Source organism: Xenopus laevis, chromosome 3S (assembly GCF_017654675.1).
Source record: "Xenopus laevis strain J_2021 chromosome 3S, Xenopus_laevis_v10.1, whole genome shotgun sequence".
Classification (NCBI taxonomy): Eukaryota; Metazoa; Chordata; class Amphibia; order Anura; family Pipidae; genus Xenopus; species Xenopus laevis.
The window spans coordinates 101,813,713-101,834,883 of NC_054376.1; the positions used below are offsets into that span (position 1 = coordinate 101,813,713).

The 21,171-nt window shown below is 39.1% G+C and overlaps 1 protein-coding gene across 1 annotated transcript in view; it reads right to left on the reverse strand.

The window, feature by feature from the left end:
• The window catches only part of cplx2.S (complexin 2 S homeolog), a 96,932-nt gene extending 77,169 nt beyond the window's left edge, over nucleotides 1-19,763 (reverse strand). Inside the window, exon 1 of the mRNA XM_041588696.1 lies at nucleotides 19,460-19,763. The gene's annotated coding sequence lies outside the window, so the exon portion shown is untranslated. The remainder of the gene's footprint in view (nucleotides 1-19,459) is intronic.
• Between the last annotated feature and the right edge of the window lie 1,408 nt (nucleotides 19,764-21,171).

Sequence of the window (21,171 nt, forward strand, 5' to 3'; positions counted from 1 at the left end):
TACATGGGCTAGCTGCTCTGAAATGGACTGCATAGACCTGCAGCAATTTGTTAAGAGAGTAAGATTGGGTGCAAAATGCTATTGGTTATTGCACCTTTGCCTTTTAATAAATAAATGTAGGAAAGCATACACAGTGTCTAAAACAGCAAACAAGTTAGTGGATCAACATTATTAAAGTGAAACAGAAAAAACCTACAGTACATGGCCATGATTTTTTAAGGCGTTCAGCATAGAAATAGCAGAAATAGGATTCACAGCAACTTTGCCATTCCATATCTAGTACCTTTTCAAATGTGTTACAGACATTAGACAAGTGTATGCAATACTAATGTTGCTGGATTTTCTCAGAGATTTTCTATAGCAGATTACTAGGTGCTATAGAGTTATAGTGCTATACTAGAGGGATTCAGTAGAAAACCTGCATGTAAAAGGCTGAGACAGATGGTGTAAATAGCACATGTAGTGTAAATAGCACAGAACAATAAAGTAGTGTTTTATTATTTACATGATCTCCTACAGCTGCTGGTGCTCCTATAATAGATTTTCAATGGATGTAATAAGCTGCATATCTCTTTTCTCAGTAGAACATCCTCTTAGTGTTTTACAGTTTATACATGGGATATATGAGTATGTTTGCAGCACTGCACATAACCATACAAGTCCTTTTAAAATATTGTTTTTTAGGAGACTTCTTGAAAACGATAGATGACATAAAACTCCCATAGAAGTATTGCTCCAACCTTCAGCATCTAATTTTAGGATCAACAATTTAAGCACCCTGAACTGTTAATAATGTTACAAACTGCATAAAACTATTCTTGTTACTCTCACTCAAAGACTACATAAGTATTCACCCCAGCTCTCTCTCAGGCTGTAACCCCAAACCCATCACTTTTTATGTCCTTAGGGGGCCAGTATGGGAGCCACTTTTGCTGCCTGTGCCCAGGCCTGGATTTGTGGAAAGGCCACCTAGGCCCGGGCCTAGGGCGGCAGGATTTTAGGGGGGCGGCATTCTGCCCAACCACACCCACATTTATTCAAAAACACTGGGGATGAATAGTGATGGGCGAATTTGCGCCGTTTCGCTTTGCCGGAAAATTCGGCGAAAAATTCGTGAAACGGCGCCGGCGTCTCGAATTTTTTCAGGCGAATTTTTGCGGGCGTTTTGCGAATTTATTCGCTGGAGAATAAATTCGCCCATCACTAGGGATGTAGATACAATCATTTTTTCAATTTCCCCATTTCTCCAGTGCAGATGATGAAAATTTGCACAAATAAAGGGGTGGGGACAGGGGCGACGAACGGCAGTGGGCCTAGGGGTGCCCACTATGTAAATCCGGCCCTGCCTGTGCCTCTTGATTTGCTAATCAGATTTGGAATGCAAAATTCCCTCTATGACCATAGTAAAGTTTGCTTCCACGAGGATGATCTAAGCCCTCCCCATCAAAGATTGTTATCATGAGTCTATTAGAGCTTAGCGAGGGAGTAGATTATGATGTAACTGAAAATAACTGTTCTGCTTTAGTAACTTACAACAATAATCACTTTTAGTATTCCAAGGAAGTATTCCTCTAATAGACTCATGATAGCAATCCTTCAAATATTTATTTGATGGAAAAGGCTTAAATTATCCTCATGGAAGCCACCTTTACTGTAGTAAAAGTGCTATACGCGGGCAGATTTAACCTGCCGATTCGGGTCGACAGCTTATCTGCCCATGTATGGGGCCCTGCAGATATTTGCATCCAACAAATATCTGGCTGAAAAATGTCCAGATGTCAATCGGACAGGTTTGATTTTCCTGTCTAACTGAGGACCAAGTTGGCTTAGTTGAAACAGTCCTTACTCTGATCATTGTAATACGATTGTTTGGCTCTAGAGACAACAAACATATTAAACCTGATATCGCCCACTCAAGGTAGGCATATCTGGTAAAAGATCTAATTGTGTATGATCAGCTTAAAATGAAACTGTTTTCAATCATTTACTTAAGCATACCTTTGACACTTTAATTAAAGTCAGGGGTGTTCATCTTGTGAGCCTCTTTACTCAAACAATATGGACATCACTGGTTCATCTGTTTCAACTCAGAGCTGCTGGTTAAGCATATTAAGTTATATTCAGTTGCACACTGTCAAATTGCTAATGCATAAAAACAGTGCATTGAAAGCTGGCTTTGTTCTCCCGATAAAAGACCTGAAAGATTTTTTTTTTCACTCCCACACGCTAATCAAAATTAGTTAACACAATCTTTTAACACTGTTCATTTTGTGCAACCCCTCACTGAATCCTGCAACGGTTTAATTATTTCAACTAATTATTAGCCAAGGACAGAGGCATGACAGCAACCTATATTATGCAGTATCTGCACCTGTCTTTGGTCAGTATTAGCAATTTTTTAGTACTATAACACAATGGAAACATGTACGGCCAAAGGCTGATTGCTGCTGCTTGCTAATTAATCTGATTTGGAAAAAAAGCTAATTTCTTTATGTGGATAATGCTAATAATTAATAGCCATATAGTGTAAGTTACTTCTCAAAAATTCCCTTGACAATAAGCTATATTACACAGTTGGTTTACATGCTCAGATTATATATTCACCAATATTGTAACCTTTTTTTTTTTTAATCAGAACTGCCGTTGACCACCTTTCTGGACCACTGAAATTCTGTACTTGGAAAATATATGAAATTCAAAAAAATGCAACTTTGTTGTGAGTGGACAGATGTCGTGTATTAGCAATAACCCATTAAGTAGAAAAATATGTTGTTTGGCAATTCATAATATAGCCTTCTCTCCCACACATGGAGGCCTCCCTACGCAGAGAGTCTGCTTCATGTTCTTTTGCATCCTATAGGGTGTAAACATCTAGAGATATCCAAAAAAAAGTAATATGAATAAACAGCTAGCTGCCTCTATTCCCAGGGTGATGTCTGCATTGTTGCAGAGGTATTTTAAAGAAATTTATATACATAACTAAAACTCATCAGAAGTTTGGAAACAAATTATAATTGGGAGCATTTGCTATTTCTCAATCAATGCAAGATGGTCTGTTAATTAGTGTTTAGAACTGTGACAGATTGCAGCTTTTCTTATCTCTCTAGAGGACTGTACTCTTGCTATGTAAAAGTACTCGTTTATGTTCATTTGTATAATATTGGCTATAAATTCAGTGTCCTGGAACAGTATCAATAGATGTACAGTAGGATGGTGCCAAGAAATGCTCCAATAAAGATAATATATACAAACATAATACATAATTAAACTGGAAAAAGTAATCCATGAATACATTTAGCCAGTATGTTTGGAAGACTAAGTTATAGCCACCAACATCTGATCCTGGTCTTGCTTAAGCAGCCAAAATCTAGAAGAAATAAAGGTTATCACCCCCCCCCCCAATAACTGGGTTGGTGTAATGATGCTGAGCATTGTAGCACTCCACCATCCAGTGTACCACAAATGCAGAACAACACATCATAGCCCCATCTATATATGTTATGTTTTTTTTTTTTTTGTAACTTAGATTTTTATTGACAATCACAATGTTACGAGACAGTATAAAATACAAATACAAATATACCATTACGCGTGTAGCATAATACACAAAGTTTGTGTCAAAGGCAAAATGCAATAGAGTCATACAACCATCAGAAAGAAAAAAGAAAAAACGTAACAATAAGAAATGTAAGAAAAGCAAAACAATCATGTGGGAGAATGACATAAGGCAAGTAAAAGAAAAAGGACCTAACAAAGACAAAGCATCATTACAGTCCATCAAAGGTCAGTCATCAGAATGTAACAACACCCAGGGAGACCATATTGTTAAGGATTGGGGAACCCGGTTGTGCAATATTGCTATACCCTGTTCAAATATTCTGTTAGACTCCACTCTCCTTTTCAACTCTGTTAAGGATGGGGGGATAGCAGATTTCCAATGAAATGCTATAGATAGTCGAGCAGCAGTAAGAATATGGTTAATTAAAACCTGGGTAGATTTCCGCACCTTGGGAAACGGTTTACCTAACAGAAAAGTGCTCAAATCAGCCAGCGTAGGCTCTTGCAGTATTCTACTCAGGATACCCGACACCTCGGACCAGAAAGCTTGTATTACCGGACATGTCCAAAATATATGTGGTAGAGTGCCTATGCCCCCACAGTTCCGCCAACAGAGTGGAGAGTGATCCGGGAAAAAAGCATGAAGAGCGGCAGGAGTAAGGTACCAAAACATAAGGATTTTATAAATGTGCTCTTTTTGTCTCGAACACGTGACAACACGTTTCGCATTATCCCAAATTGATGCCCATTCTTGGTCCGAAAGGGGTTGTGGAAGTTGCATATCCCATTTGACCATATAAGGATGTCTAGGAGGTGGGTCTACCTGCGGGTCGGATAACAATTGATATATTTTAGAAATGAGCCCCCTTTGTGGAAGACCTCTCATAGCAATTAACTCAAAACACGTCCGCCTGGCCACTTTTGCACTATCACTATATGGTTTAACAAAATGCCGCAATTGAAAAAACTCAAAAAGTTTCAAAGGCCGCTGTGATGTTTTATGGAGAAGAACGTTATAATCTAAAATCTCTTTAGATAAGGGATCCAATAAGTCCCCTATTGTAGTAAGGCCTGTATCTTTCCACGTATCTATAAAATCAGATTGGGTCCCTGGCAGAAATTCCGGGTTACCAAGAAAAGTCGAGTTAAGTGATTTGGGCGACATAAGATTATATTTTTGTCTAATTGCATACCAGACAGATAGTGTGTGCTGAGACGAGGAGAGCAGCGGAGATCGTCTAATTGAATGGCATTTCCCTGACCATATGATAGAATTCAAATGATACTCGTTCGTCATGCAGTTCTCAATATAGCTCCATCTAAGCTTTGAATTCCACCACGTCCAAGCTAAAAGCTGCCGAATATGGGCTGCTTCATAATACCTACGAAAACAAGGAACACCCAAACCTCCTAGCCTACAGGGCGTAGTAAGAACAGTTTTCGAGATTCTATGTCTCCGATTACCCCAAATAAACCGATGACATAACATTTGAAGGTCCTTGAGGGTCTTCAGTGAAACTAGGACAGGGAGGGTCTCAAATAAATATAGAAGTTTTGGCAAAATTGACATTTTGATAGCCGATATTCTACCAAACCAAGATAGGGAGTATTTGGACCAGGTTTCCAACATAGATGTAATTGAGTGAAGGAGAGGGGTATAATTACATCTAAACAGATCCGTATATTTTGAAGTGATTTGTATTCCAAGATAGGAGATGGATATGTTTTGCCATCTGTAGTGAAAGGCAGTACGAAGCTGCGCCAATAAGTCTTGTGAGATATTCAAAGGGAGAGCCTCCGTCTTGCTGACATTGACTTTATAATAAGAAAGCTCACTATAGGTGTCCAAAATTTTATGCAAGTTAGGGAGAGAAATCAGCGGATTAGTCAGTGTCAGCAAGACATCATCAGCAAAAAGTGAGATCTTATAAGTCGAATCCTTTAGGTCTATTCCGGAAATATCCGGAGATTGTCTTATAATCGCTGCTAGGGGTTCAATGCTTAACGCGTACAGGAGAGGGGACAAAGGGCAACCCTGCCTAGTACCATTCGTTATAGTGCTGTATTTAGATGATTGTCCTGACAGTTTTAATTGCGTAGTGGGGCAGCTATATAGACTTTTAATAGCAGTTAAAAAAGGTCCAGAGAAATTAAGATGGGATAGCAGAGAAAATAAATAGGCCCAATTCAGGCGGTCAAAAGCCTTCTCCGCATCTAAGCTCAAAATGATCGCCGGAGTGGATCTCCTGTTCAGGATCTCAACTAGATCTATAGCTCTTCTGGTATTGTCCCCCGCCTGTCTCCCCTGTATGAAACCCACCTGATCTTCATGAATTAATCTAGGAAGTAGGGGGGCAAGTCTATTTGCTAAAATTTTGGAAAACAATTTGAGGTCCGAATTAAGAAGAGCTATAGGTCTATAGCTGGAGCAAAGATTTGGATCCTTCCCCTCTTTAGGGATAAGTGTGAGATGAGAACCCACCATTGATACTGGGATAGGGGATCCTGCAAGAAACTCATTATAAAGTTTTAGTAAATATGGACTGAGTATATGTGAGTACAATTTATAATATTTGTAAGTGAAGCCATCAGGGCCTGGCGATTTCCCGTTTGGCATATTCTTAAGGGCGTAAGCCAATTCTTCAGCAGAAATAACGCTGTTTAAGGTCTCGTTATCATCCTCGGACAACTTAGGTAGGTTGGCTTCCGCCAAAAAACCATCCAGAGGGGCTGACCTCTGATTTAGGGGAGTTGTCGTAGAATTATTCGGGTCTAAATTATACAAACGTGAGTAATACTCATGAAACATATCTCCTATTTTTTCCGGGTTATATGTAAGTTGACCTGAAGGGAGTTTAATCGAAGAAATTTGAGCTCGAATTTTATGTTCCTTAAGTTTCCTAGCTAATAGAGTGTGTTGTTTATCCCCCTGTTCATAAAACTTTTGTTTCGTCCATAAAATAGCCTTTTCCGTATCTTTACGTTTAAGTAATGAGAGTTGTTGCCTTAATTCCAAAATCTGTGCTAAAAGCCGTTCTGAACGGGAGTTACCATATTGCACTTCAAGAGTTAGGAGCTGATTCTGTAGAGTCAGATATCTGGATTGGGACTGTTTTTTTTTACGGGATGTTATAGCAATATAATATGACCCCTAATCGTCGCTTTATGGGCTTCCCATAAAGTAGACAAATTCTGTACTGTGCCCTCATTCAGACGAAAATAGTCTTTAAGAGCTATTTCTATCTGCTCGAATGTATCCGGGTCATGTAGGATCGTTTCATTAAGACGCCAATGAGGCTCCCGCTGAGGTAACCTCACTAAATCTAGAGTTAAAGAAATGGGAGAGTGATCGGACCAAGTTATAGGGTGAATCTTACTGGTGTATGGTAGATGGAGACAAGCATGCGATATTAGAAAGTAATCTATACGGGAATGGGTTTTGTATACCGGGGAATAAAAAGTAAATTGGGTATCCCGTGGGTGGTCAGTACGCCAGCTATCAAAAAGAGCAGACTGATTAAGTAGCCTCCTAAATTCACGAGAGTGAATATGTGCTGAATGGTCTGGTGAGGGGCGATCACGATCCCTAATTTGGGAAAAAACTAAATTGAAATCGCCTCCAATCACTTGATAGGTAGGGCTGCAAGCTGAACATTTATTAATAATATTACGTAAAAACCTGATCTGATGCCTATTAGGAGAGTAAATATTGCATAAAGTTATCGGGGTTTCCATATATTTTCCTATCAAAATTATGTAGCGTCCATTAGGATCACAGTGAGTTCGGTCTACAACCAGAGGACAATCTTTATGGATAAGCGTGGCTACCCCTGCTGTTTTGTAAGGCCCAGAGGCATAATACACAGTAGGGTAGTATCTGGATTGCAGTTTATATGGTTTATCCCTCTGAAAATGGGTCTCTTGAATAAAAGCAATATCTGCTTTCAAACTTCTAAGTTCTTTTAGAACCAAATAACGTTTGCTCATTGTGTTCAGACCTTTGGCATTAATGGAAATTATTATAGCCATAATAATTTGCTATAATAAGTGTAGCTATGGTAACCATCAAAAGTTGGAATAACTCGGCCAATAACATATAATCATTGCGGCATGTTTGATGCCTGAAATTAGTCATAATGTCAAGCCTTAAAACAAAAAGACATGTATGAAACATTCTATTCCCACACAAATAGAGCATTATACGTAAAGCGTAAAAAAGTGAAAATTCAGTAACATAAAAAAGCATCACAAAAACAACAGACCTTACAAACAGCCTTCGAAAAATTTTGAGGGTTAGTCCAATAAAGACCCTCTTAAACTGTAAAGATAAAATTGTAAAGGTGAAAACAAAAAATAACCAGATCCAATCGTCATGATGACAGTCACGAGTGGGTCTGATAGGAGACTCCAGACTCCCATTATGGGGGATACCATGTCGAATCATGGAAGTAGAGAGTTCCAACAAAAGATCGAGAACCAAGGTGACCAAGCCTTCCGTTCATTACAGGAAGAAAAGCCCAACTTCGGTAGCAAATCAGGTAGCAGGCAAATGACAGCAGGGAAGCATATTCACGGAGGGTGTTCCTCTCTTTGGGGAGAGGGTGATAGTGCCAGAGTAGAAAGTCGAGGAGAGCCGGGGACTTTGGACCATTGTGGGTTAAGAGAGGCCTTGAGTGGCGACGCCCCATCTGATCCCTGATTGTCCTTAGCCCTTAAGCCAAGTGCCTTGAGCAGTTTACAGCTGTTCCGTGGATGGGTTAAAATGTGTGTTTGGCCTTTGTAGCTAATAATCAGCTTGAAGGGAAATCCCCAGCGATATGGTATTTTACAGTCTCGTAAGATCTGAGTTACCGGCTTTAACTCCCTCCTCTTGGCCAAGGTGACTGGCGACAAGTCAGAGTAGATCTGTATCTTGTGGTTGCGAAAATCGACTGAGTGCACAGAACGTGTTTTGGACAATATGGTTTCTTTGCTTTCATAATAGTGAAAGCGGACAATGATGTCACGCGGAGGCTTAGTAGATGGAGGTTTAGAGGCCAGCGATCTATGTGCTCTATCCAATTTCCATAAGTCTAATGGAGTGTCAGGGCTAAGATGCACAAATAAAGCAATCAAATATTCATTGATATCAGGGCCCAAAACTTCTTCTGGGATCCCCCTGAATCGCAGGTTTTGCCTACGAGACCTATTCTCAAGGTCTTCACAAGTCTCTCTAAGCTGGTCAATCTCCTCTTTGAGATCATTATTATCGTGTTCCAAATTAGCCATTCTCTGAACCATATCGTCAGTGTAAGTTTCCAGCTTATCAGTGCGATCCCCCAGATCCGTAAGATCTCTTTGCATATCCCTTACAGCTGCAGCTACTGCTGTGGTAATTGACTGTGCGAGGGAAGAATTAAGCTGCGTGTGTAACAGCGCCAGCTGCTCTTGTAATATTTCAGCTGTTACAGGCGCCTCCTCTGGTGAGTATATCTGAGAAGTTAAACAAGGATTTGACAAACCTGGGCTATGGTTAAGCTCCGTCCTTGCAGGCGATCCAGTATGCGATGGTGTCGCAGTTCCTTCATAGCTTTCCGCGCCAGCAGTTCTATGAAGGTAAGGAGAGAGCGTAGTTTTCTGCTTCTTCTCCTTTTTTTCCCCCATCGCTGCTTACCAAGAGTTGTCTGTGCTCTGTTGACAACCCGATTTTCAAATGTAGGAGAAAGATTGCTGAATTTCGGGCTGAATATAGGCTTTAGTCACGGAGCCTCAATCAGTTGCGTGTGTCTCGTTCCATGGCAAGCCACGCCCCCCCACAGTCCCCTATATGTTATGTTTAAACACTTAATCAGTTGAGTTAGATGCATATCCAGTCAGTCAAAGAATTGAGACTTGAAGCTGATTAGATAGATAGATAGATTGATAGATAGATAGATAGATAGATAGATAGATAGATAGATAGATAGATAGATAGATAGATAGATGATAGATAGATATTGATGACAGATAGATGATAGCTAGATAGATAGATGATAGATAAATTGATAGATAGATAGATAGATAGATAGATAGATAGATGATAGATAGATAGATAGATTGATAATGGATGATAGATTTGATAGATTTGAATTATTGATTGGACACCCCCTGTGTTGAATTGCCTAATGAGGACATGGAAAATCCATCTTGGAATATTCTCTCAATCTGTGAATGGGTTCTATAAGGTACTTCTTTGCCTAACTGGGATAAATAACAGCTGTTCAGATTACCATGGACATTAGATTCATGTATACAGCACTGCAGAAATAAGCTGCCCAATAAACAAGTTCAGCACATTACTCTAACAAGTCAGAACTTTTCATAATGAGCTGCAAATCTCCAAAGAGCTGAACAACAAAATATTATTTTCCCATATGATTACCATGCATTTCTCTTGTTGCTGCAAAGATCTGTATGATTGTGCTTGAAGGGTCTTCAAAGTCTCTTAATGCATGAGAATCCACACAAACTTTTCTTGGGTTTATTGTTGAGGCTACTATGTGGCCTGCCTTTACAAAGTACATAGAATTATGACAGCCCTATACTTTCTTCTAGATAAAGTGCACATATAGATAAAGAGCAGTTTGACTACAGCTCCCATTATGATTTACCCCTTGGTTATATTTTGGAGTGTGTTGGGATTTTTAATGCGGTTAATGGTATTATTGCTTTTAATACTAATTATCCTGTTTACAGCAATTTAGCATTGGTCTTCATCTTTCTTTCTTTCTTTTTCTTTCTTTTTCTTTCTTTCACTTTTAACGCCTCTTTATTTTGCTTCTCTCTTCTACTGTACTTCTATCTAGCCTAAAATTCAGAATCTGAACTGGTTGCTAGGACCAACAAGGCTAGATTATTTTTTATTGTTATCCATATTTTTATAACTTATATTTTTCTATTCAGTTATTTCATGAAAGGTGGTAAGGTGGCGATGTTACAGTGTTGACTTTTTGCAAATAGAATGTGTGGGCTTAAGAGAACAATGATAGACAGAGTATTGACCTCAGTAATAAAAAGACTCTGGCTCCGCTGATGCCATCCAGTGACTAGGAATCTAAGCGTTCCCTGGATACCTCATTTTGAAAAAGTGAAAGATGCCCATGCACTCTCTGGAGGAGACTTTGCTGAGGTGACATTTGTGAATTTTATTCCTGATATTTTGTCTCACTGACAGGAGAAGAAGGGTTGGCTAGGTCAACAGGGACCATTAGGTTTCATTGAACAGCAATTCTTATTTGTGTGTCCAGTGGTATTATTATACAGCTAAATGTCTATCATAAAAAAACACCAACTTCAAAAACAGATTTCAGAGAGGAAGAGTAACCTGCATTTTTCCAAATATTAATTTCCATATTACCTGTACTTATATTATATTTGTAAATTATTTACTCTCTTGTGCTATGTGTAACAATGAAATATGTTAAATACGAAAAAAAACGTCAACAGCAATATTATTGAATTAATGCCATAGAATTTAGCCTGCAGAAAACTTAGTAGCATGACCTCTCTTCAAACAAAGTTCCAATCAAAAGTTCTTTTCTTTTTACCTTTTTATAGAGCATTGTGGGAATAGCCCTGGAGAAATTTCAAATAAACTTCAGACACCTGAGAAGTGAGATTACAGACTGAAGGAAAGTTAAATAGCAGATTTGGATGACAGAATAACACATTTCCTGATTGGGCAAATATTTGCAAGTATTGAGCAGAGACACAAGAAATGAAATTCACGCATTAGCCATATAGCCAGGGCTATTTTATTAGAAATAGCCAAACAACTTAATAGCAAAGCAGCATTTCTGAATTTCAACTCAAAGCATTTTATTTACAGAAAGATACAAAGCTATAATATCTTCAACATAAAAGCCAGGAGTCTTCTACATAGTTTGATTCCTAATATACAATTCTAGCACTTGGGGTTATTAAATGGTCAATCTGAAAAGACCAAAGTTAACGGGAAATGTACCGGTTCCCAAGGTACATGTCACAAATAATTATTCATAATCCCCTATGAGTATGTACCGGAGGGTGCGAAACACGTAAGGTGGAGGATCATGGGGTCAGTATGCTGAATTGTTTTTTAATATACATTTTTGAATAAATTATGGATTTATATAATATATTATATATATTATAATAATGACGATTTACGGGAATTGTTTGGAATATTTATGACATGATTCCTAATTTACACAATTACGCAATGTGCTGTGTAAAAAACCTCCAAAAAACAGCAGCAGGGACAAAAAATCACCAAAACAAAAATTTATTTATACAGTGTGACTAGTGCTCATGGAATTGAAAATGTTTATGTACAAAAACTCTACACTGTGAAAAATAATATATAAATGTGTATATGTGTGTGGTTTGCTTCTCAAATAGTTTTTTCTATGCAATTTTTGCCCAGACCTGACAATCTGTTGATTCTGGTAAATGCCAGAGGGGCTGCTGTAAGATGCCATAGACTGTCACTATTTATTGGGCTGGTGGGGGCTGTTTGGGCCTCTGTGTACTTGAAATACCAGAGCTTATTATGAATCCTAGCCAGGGCCTGTGTATGCCATATCCTAGGCACAGACAAGTAGACTAAAGATTAAGGAGGGTCACCAGTAGGGGAAAAGGGCTGCCATGTTGCTCCAGATGGCAGTCATGGCACTGGAGAGCTTAAGCAGGTAAAACGTCAGTCATGAATCTTCCATGCCTGTGGTTTCTCTTGGTTCTTGAGCTGATCAGACCCTGGGGGCACTTGTTTTCCTCCTCTGCTCATTGCCTAGGGAAGGGGGAAGAATGGTCGTTTAAAGAACGGAGGCTAGGGACAGTAGCATAGAGTCCATTACCCATGGCAATGAAAGGCTTAATGACTGATCAGTAATGTAAATATCAAACATGCAGCACCTGCAAATCATTCTTAAAATGTATATCTGTGGAAATAACTCAAATCAACTGGACTTGTTGTTTTTTTCTTGAAGACGTTTCACCAGTCATCCAACTGGTTTTCTCAATTCTGAATTGAGAAAGCAAGTTGGATAACTGGTGAAAAGTTATACTTTTAAAGCTAATAATGCTTTCACAACTTGTAAAGTATAGTGGAGGTCTTTCTTCATTTTGTCCCAATTCATTCTAAGCTTACTGAATCCAATTTATGTGTGCCATTTTAAATATATCACCCATGTTCCCATGTCCCTCAGATATCACTCACAGTAAACAACACCACCTTTTATTCGACCACACAGGCACGCTGCCTAGGAGTTATACTAGACTCACATCTGTCTTTTTCACCACATATCCAAACACTTGCAAAATCTTGTCGTATTCAACTGCGCAACATTGCCCGAATACGACCATATCTCAGTTCAGAATCAACCAAAACACTGATTCAGTCTCTTATCATCTCCCACCTTGATTACTGTAACTTACTCCTCACAGGTATTCCAACAAGTCACCTTTCACAACTCCAATCTGTTCTAAATGCGGCTGCTTGACTCATTCATCTATCTCACCACTCAACATCAGCTGCTCCCATATGCATGCCCATTTACTGGCTCCTAATCTCCTCTAGAATCAAATTCAATTTACTAACACTCACATTCAAGGCCTTAACAGTGAAGCCCCTTCTTATATTTCATCTCTGATCTCCAAATACTCTCCTTCATGCAACCTTTGCTCTGCTTCTGACCTTCACCTCACTTCTTCTCTTATCACTTCTGCCCATTCTCGTCTACAAGACTTCTGTCGTGCTTCTGCTTTTCTCTGGAACTCTCTGCCTCGAGCTGTCAGACTTTCTTCTTCATTCCAAACTTTCAAATGCTCATTAAAGACCCACCTGTTTAAAGAAGCTTATTCAATGTACCTTAATTAATCAGTTATTACTGTATCATAAATCACAAAATTGTTTCTAAAATCCTTATATCTCAATTGTACCCTAAAATTTAGTTTGTAAACTCTAATTTATAGGGTCCTCTGATTCTATTGTACTCTGTAAACCCTTGTTTGTTATCCTCCATTTATTCCCTGTTTGTTATAACTAAGATAAAGCACTGCGTATCTTGTTAGCGCTATATAAATAAATGAAGATGATGATGTTCCTATAATTTGGGAATACTTAAGAGTAAGGCACACTTCAGAGCATTAAGTTGCCTAAATGATTTCCAATAGGAAGGCAACAAAATGATGGGAACCTCCTCTCACTAAGTTCAATGACAATCACAGAGTATGAGTGTGCTCGACAGAGGATTGTTGCAAGAAAACACTGACTTAAGCTGGCCATAGACGTTGAGATTTTTAAAAGATCAGATCCTGATCGTGAGACCACGATCTTCTCAGAACGATCGTACAATCGTATGAATTTACCATCAACTAAAAAGACCAATTTGCCAGGAAAACAAAGGGGAGCTGCCTGCTTGGCCCTGCAAACATAGATAGATTGCACTGGGACCGACAAAGATTTTTTGACCTGGCCGATCAATTTCCCGACAGATGTCGGCCGAAAAATCGTAAGATGTACGATCGTTCGAATACCACTAACCGCACGATAATTTCGAAGGATTGGTCAGGCTTCCCTAAAATCAGTCGTTCGGCAAGAAGAATCGTCGCGTCTTTGGGGAGCTTTACACAATGACAGTTGCTTGGCTTGTGATTGCATGCAAAGGTTCAGGCCTTTGTGACTGAAATCCCTCTGTTACATTTAAAGCTGTACATCGACAGTAGAGTGACATTTCTGGATCTGAATCTAAGTGTTGTAACACTGTAACTCCCAGGGCTGTGCAGTTTTTTCCTAATAGGAGCATTTGTCCATAGTGATGAGCAAACTCTTTCACTCGGCCCACCAGGCCAAAAGACACCCATAGACTCCAATGGGTGAAAAAAATTGTTGTGTGTCAAAAAAAAAATGTTGTCATCCAAAGACTTCAATGCATGTGGCGATTTTTCGGCGAAATGAGTCAGATTTATCCTTGACTATTCTCCAAGAGAATACTGATTCTAATCACTGTGGAGGTGCCTAGAAAAAACCACATTTGTTATGAATGCTTTTACACAAGCCAGGTATGGTGGACTGCAGGCTAAAAAAAGGCAAATGGGAAAAAAATGGTGATTTGCATTTATACATTACACTTTGCATGATACACGGCATTAGGAAAATGCCTTCAAATGTAGAACTTTCCATCCATCATACTATTGAGCTGCCTGTTATCACATTTATTGCAAATCCCCAAACATGGATATATGGAGAACCTCATTATCAAGCATGATTTCATAATTGCATAATCAGCAAACCCAAAGGCACTACTCAGTACTAATGTAAAGATCAGTAATGAGCAAATGCATCTATTGACCAATGAAACCAGCCCTAAGGCACTACAGTAACAGTGGTGGTCAAGCCAGTGATAATGCCTGATTACCCACATCTCTTCTGCAGCCCCGATCCACTGATTCTTCAACTCATTCTCTCTACTCCATTCTGATCTCCTTTTTTGTTTTAAAATTGTCTTAAAATTATTGGCCAAACCTTCACAGAATGCTTGTATCAACTCACATCAACACATTAACAATTTAATAAATAAACTGCATTTAGAATGTAGTCTAAGGAAGCACCCGATAAACATCACATTGACTTCTGCATGTCGCTGGCACTGCTTCCACCTCAGTAACTTTTCAACACATACAGCAATATGACAAATATGACTCTTCATATTGAAAACATTTGGGTTTCAAACTGAAAAAGAAGATTTAGACACTAATGAATGTGGAGTGCGTTATTTTTAGAAACTTTAATCATTTATTTATCTGCGCATTAAAAATGTATTTGACAGATTGCAGCTAAAGTCCTTTATTCTTCTCACCATGGATATTTTGAAGATAAGAAATACTTTATCTAGCTTGCAATTAACTATTTACACACGCAGTAATTGCATGAGTATACAAAATGAAGCTTGTTCAGTTGCCCTCCATTGATAATGAAAGGAATTAATATTTTTAAACTTTAATTTTAATAGTGCTGACATATTCCACAACACTTTACAGGGATTATACATCATGTAAAATAATTTTATTGGTATTAAGATTAAGTTTTATAATCTATTAAAAAGTGGCCTACCTTGTTACACTTCAACGATAAAAAATAAATAAATAAATAAATAAATAATTTCAATTCATTTTGTCAGAATTCCTACAACTTCAACTTCAATTCATTCTATATTTGCTAAAAATTAATCAATGGAGGTTGTTTGTTTGATAGTTTGTATTAATAAAGTTCACAATCCGTTGGTGCTTGTTACTGTATATTCAATTACAATGCCCCATGTCAATTCCGTTTAAATTTTACGTTAGTGTAGGCTGCTTAACATAATAGTGCTCAATTCACTTATCATTAACCAGAGGATTAGTTCAGCTAGTTTTGGATGAAAAATACCTTGTGGGTGTCTGTTCTATAATGACCACCTGCGCCACGAGGGATGTCCCCCTATCACTATATCTGCACCAGAAAAAATGAAGGGTGCTTGCACTTTGCCCACTGTATTAAGTTTTGGGTTTTGCTGCACTTGATTCTAAAGGAGGTGCAGGCGCTTAGGCATCCTCCCTTCACCCCCAACTTGAGCATCTTTTGCATGCTAAAGTTAGGGAGCAGCAGGAGGTACTGTCCACATCAGGGTCCTGTACTTAGCACATGCCAGGCCCGGACTGGCAATCTGTGGGTTCTGACAAATGCCAGAGGGGCTGCTGTATGGCTCCATAGAAAGTTACCATATAGTGGGCTAGTAGGGGTCTGTTTGGGCCTCTGTGTACTTGGAATGACAGGGCCTATTTTGACTCCCAGTCCAGGCCTGCCACATGCCCATAGGCAGTTGATAAGAGCAGGGCATGGCTGCATCTTCAAACCCTGCTTTTTGCATGGATTGCTGAATTGACCACTAATATCTGTAAAAACTGAAATACTGTCTGGCACTCTGTACAACGAATATGGGCGAAATAACAAATTTGACAACTCTTTTATGATAAATATATTTTTTCATGTCCTGCCTCTTTAAATCTGAATTAGTACCTTGCTTCTACCGAAGACAAAAAGTAATGCGATAATGTAAAGCTAAGATTTGCCAGACAACTTCTCCAAGCTAAATCTCAGATAAAAGGTCTCAAAGTGTGGATATAGTAGAAACAGTAATGTACAAGACAACTATCAGTATCAATGGCTGATACTGTGAACAATAGCCCATTAATGATGGCTAAATTAAAATAATTAAATGGGTGGTGGAAAATGTGAAAAATCTGACACCCAATTTAAAATAAATAATTTCAATTAATTTTGTCTATTGCTGTAGATTCAGTGAGCAGTATGGTGCAGGCATTGTAGCATATGCAGGCTCGGATTTGTGGAGAGGCCACCAAGGGCCGGGCCTAGGGCGGCTGGATTTAGGGGGCGGCATGCTGTCCAATCACACCTACATAAACACTGGGGATGCACAGGAGATATGATAGTTTCTTAAATTTCCTGTGTGCCAATCCCCATTGCCCTGGTTCCGATGATGAAAATTTGAGCGAATAAAACTGAGGGGATGGGGGCGACGATCGACAGCGGGCCTAGGGGTGTCTGCTATGTAAATCAGCAGGATAAGTATTTGGGAAGGCCAATCAGCAGGCAACTGTTTGAAGATCTGAAGGCAATAGTGCCTGAGATGAATAGAAAGATGTTTTGATGCCAGCTGCCTGCCAATGGGTACTTTTCACTTTTAAAGAAGACTTGTTAATTTTTATAGTGTTTGAAATCTTTTACATTATATCTCTCATATAATACAAAAGCTGCACTTGTTACCTGCACCTTTGTTTATAGTGTTGCAGCATGTGGTAGAAATATCCAGTGACCAGTGCAATTTTTTACCAAACAAGGAATAAAATGAGTGCTATAATACACCAGGGGATGCTTAACAAAGTGAATCACATAATTAACATTTCCCCGTTACAGAACCCACCGACCAAGATGTTACAGGAATCACATCAGCATCAGAGTTCATTCTCTTGGTCTGCAGAGCCACTGCTACATCTGAAGATATATTATCCTCCATAGAAATGCTTAGCCTAACTTTTCCGTTTTCAAGCTGAAAGGATCAATTATTATATTATGTTTCTCTTGACCAACTCTCTTATGCTGAGTAGGAACTTTGAACCTTTCAGTTGGTGTCTGCTTTGGGTATGTGTTTAGCTTGGTGCATTACAGGTAACAGAGACCGTAGGGGTCAATTACGACCACAATAACAGTGAGCACAGTGCAATTTCGGAGACAAATCCCATATTTTTTCCCATATTCCAATGTAATTGTGGCTGTGTTTGGATTTGGACTGTCCTCAATTGTGCCCAAATGTTTGCATACATTTTTACAAGTTGGAAGCTGTTGTAAGTGCATAATTTTAGCATGTCGTGTTAAAACATTATTAGCATGTGAGTCTGTTGCGTCTATTGATGCAACCCTGGCATTACAGTCACATTCAGGGTTGAGGTTCCCGAGCTGTCTAGCAGGCGCATTGTTGCTTGGCACAGATATGTGGAAGTGCAAGGAGTGTATTTAGGCCCAAGTACCTATAATGAATGACTGATACATGCAACATTTGTGTCTATTTTTGCACAATTACACAATTGCAGCTGCGTTCATAAATTAGCCTAAGCAAACTTACTACATTACCATGACAGTTTGTAAAGTGAGCCACACAAGGGCTGAGGGTGGAATATCCTATGGTATTCTTGCAAGTGAATAGGCAGGGTATTTATACAGATTGACCACAGATGTGGATGGCTAAATTGCTTAATCTATCCTACTGGACCAGTCACCAATGTTTTGAACAACTAAGAGTAAGTGCATGCTTTGCATAATTGCTGAAAAAAACAGTAACTAGTAAACAGATAGGCAGTGTAATTTAAAGAAATATTTCTAGTATAGTTATTTAGCCAAAAATGTAATCCTTAAAGATTGAAGTGAATGGATGTCTAATATTATAGCCAGACCCCAACTTCTTGCTTCACATGTCTCTAACCCTTACTCTTTAGCTTGCACGTTAAATTAAAAAGCAAATGGTTATGATTCCTATTCCCCCCAAAACACTGATCAATGAAGATAGGGGCATTCATAAAACAAGTGTAAATGTTAACTGTGACCCAAAGCACATCTCAGTTATATGCAGATACATCTTATTGACTGGCTTGAATATAATCAGGCTGACTGCATATGTGTTTAACATTTGTGACATTACCTCGGGATAATTTAAAAAAAAAATCAGAAGGCACTGTTAAGTTGCTTACATCATTTTACATCTGCAAGAGCAGCCTTTATGCAAAAGTTGTGATCCACAGAGAATGGGCCAGGCCAAATAGTTTTGGGAAGTTGTTTTAAAATTTGTTTAAAGTCCTGCTCCCATTAGTAATGTTACAATGTTGATCAGTTACAGCTATTCATTAATGCTGCCAGACTGTCAGGAAGTGATGTTAGTGTAGATAAGGATTTTTTAAGGGAGATGAAGCACACGACAGTTTGCAAACCTGCACATGCAATGTCACTGATCATATGCAAACGTGTGATTTATTTCCATACTACTGTGCGAGGGGACAGTGCAGCAAATGAAGCTTTGTGTCTCGGTGAGAGCTGTTCTTTTAAACATGGTGCTGAATCTGGTCGTTGGTAGAATTGCTTGCTTGCTTGACCTGCAGTGTTCTTATCACTGCACAGAGTCGTGTTATTATTTGATAAATAATGGAAGATGGATGGAATCTCACAGAATTAAGCAATGCTATAGTCTATCATCCACATGTTGCTGGGCCTAGTCTGTTTATATCAAAGCCACAGGGAACAGCCATTGTGTGGAAAAATCATTACTAAAGGAGAACTAAGCAGAAATGTACTCACCTTGCGCTCTTCTGAAGGGCTGCTGCTTTCATGCAGTGGTCGGATTCCGCTTTTCCTCTTTTTTGTATTTTATATTTTACGGGCTTTCTCCCTTTTGCTTTTTGTCTCCTTACCACTTTGCAGCTCTCCCACTTCTGCTCTGCAATAAGAAAAAAGCTTCTAAAAATAGCAGCCTCATGCCTGGGAGCGAATCTAGCACATACTATATACATTGGGTGAATTTCCAGCTGGCTCTCCACTGAGTGTTACAGCAATGCTGTCTCATTCTATAGTCCCTAACAGATTCCCTCAATGATGAGCCTGGCACCATCCTTATCCTTTGCCAGGCAAGGTAAGAGATAAATTAAGGCTTGTACAGCTGCAAGACACCTTGTGCAAGGAGCAATTAGGGAGTGAAACAGAATCATTTGCCCTGTAGTTCCTAGAGTGTCATTGGATTAAACAGATTTTTGAAAGCACAGTGGACACACACTCGGGGGCAGATTTACTAAAGGGCAAAGTGTCTAACGCTGGTGACGATTCACCCGTGTTACCGCTTTCAGGGACTTTGCTGATTTACTAATGTGTGCAGGCCAGCTTTGTCCTTAGAGTCTGAAGCAATTCCATTGTCGAAGTTTGCATCTGCAAGTGCAGTAAGTAAATTGCAACCCTATTTAACTATAATTCGAACACAATTGTGATAAAAGTTTCCAAGTCTGCTGGCATTGCTGATGTTCAGCACATGACATGTGCACCCAATTCTAGAGGCAAGTGAGCTGTGCCTGTTGATGCAGAATGCCGGTGGCAGTAGTTCCAGGGTTCCTCTGCGTCAATTGGTGCAACTGCACTTGATTCTGAACAGAAGGTAGGAAAGGCTGAGCCGTACTGAATGCAACTATATGGAAGTGCAAAGAGTGCATTTTGATGCAAGGGTTTTGCACACAACTGACATTGGGGAAATGTGCTCAAGTGCATGAGTAATATGCAGGTCAAAGCCTGCCTTTCTCTCTGTAGTGTTAAGTCACTGGGTATGGCCATGTCTCCTAAGAGCATGTATCATTTAATCTTTGACTTTCATGCATTCATCTAACAGGGGTCCTAGGCCTCTCATTGCCACTGAGCTGCTATAATGGAAAGCTACTTTTGCACTACCAGATCAGATTACAATCTATTAAACTGAATAGGTCACAGAGACCATGCAACCACCCTGTTTTAAAGACCTGTAAGCTGCAGTTTATACCTGTTATTATTGGTAAGTTTTCAAGTACCTTCAATCAATGGGGTTTTGCACGCAACTGGAAGGAAGCTTGTGCAAGAGCAACCTAAAAATGTAAATGACCTCTTTTGTCTTTAGGCCACAGTGAATTTATGTATATCTGAATCTTAGATTGGATGAAAGACTGATTTATCTATCAAAAAAATTTTTTGATTGTTATGGGTTAACACTGTATGGTCTTTGTATGTGCTGACTGTTCATATTTAGTTTTCCTTCCAAACTATAGAAATATTGAGGCAAGTTAATTGGCTCCTGATAAACCAGAACAAAGAACATGAACACGGACCTTAGATTGTAAGCGTTACTTGAGCAGGCACAGATGAGTATGTTAAACAATTTCTGTTGAGTATATGAATGAAGAAGAATAGTCAATAAGAAGACGTGCAAGTGGGGAGGCTTGACCAGATGGCTTGTTAATTATTTGATTGTTACATTGCCACTTAAAAGCAAAATATTA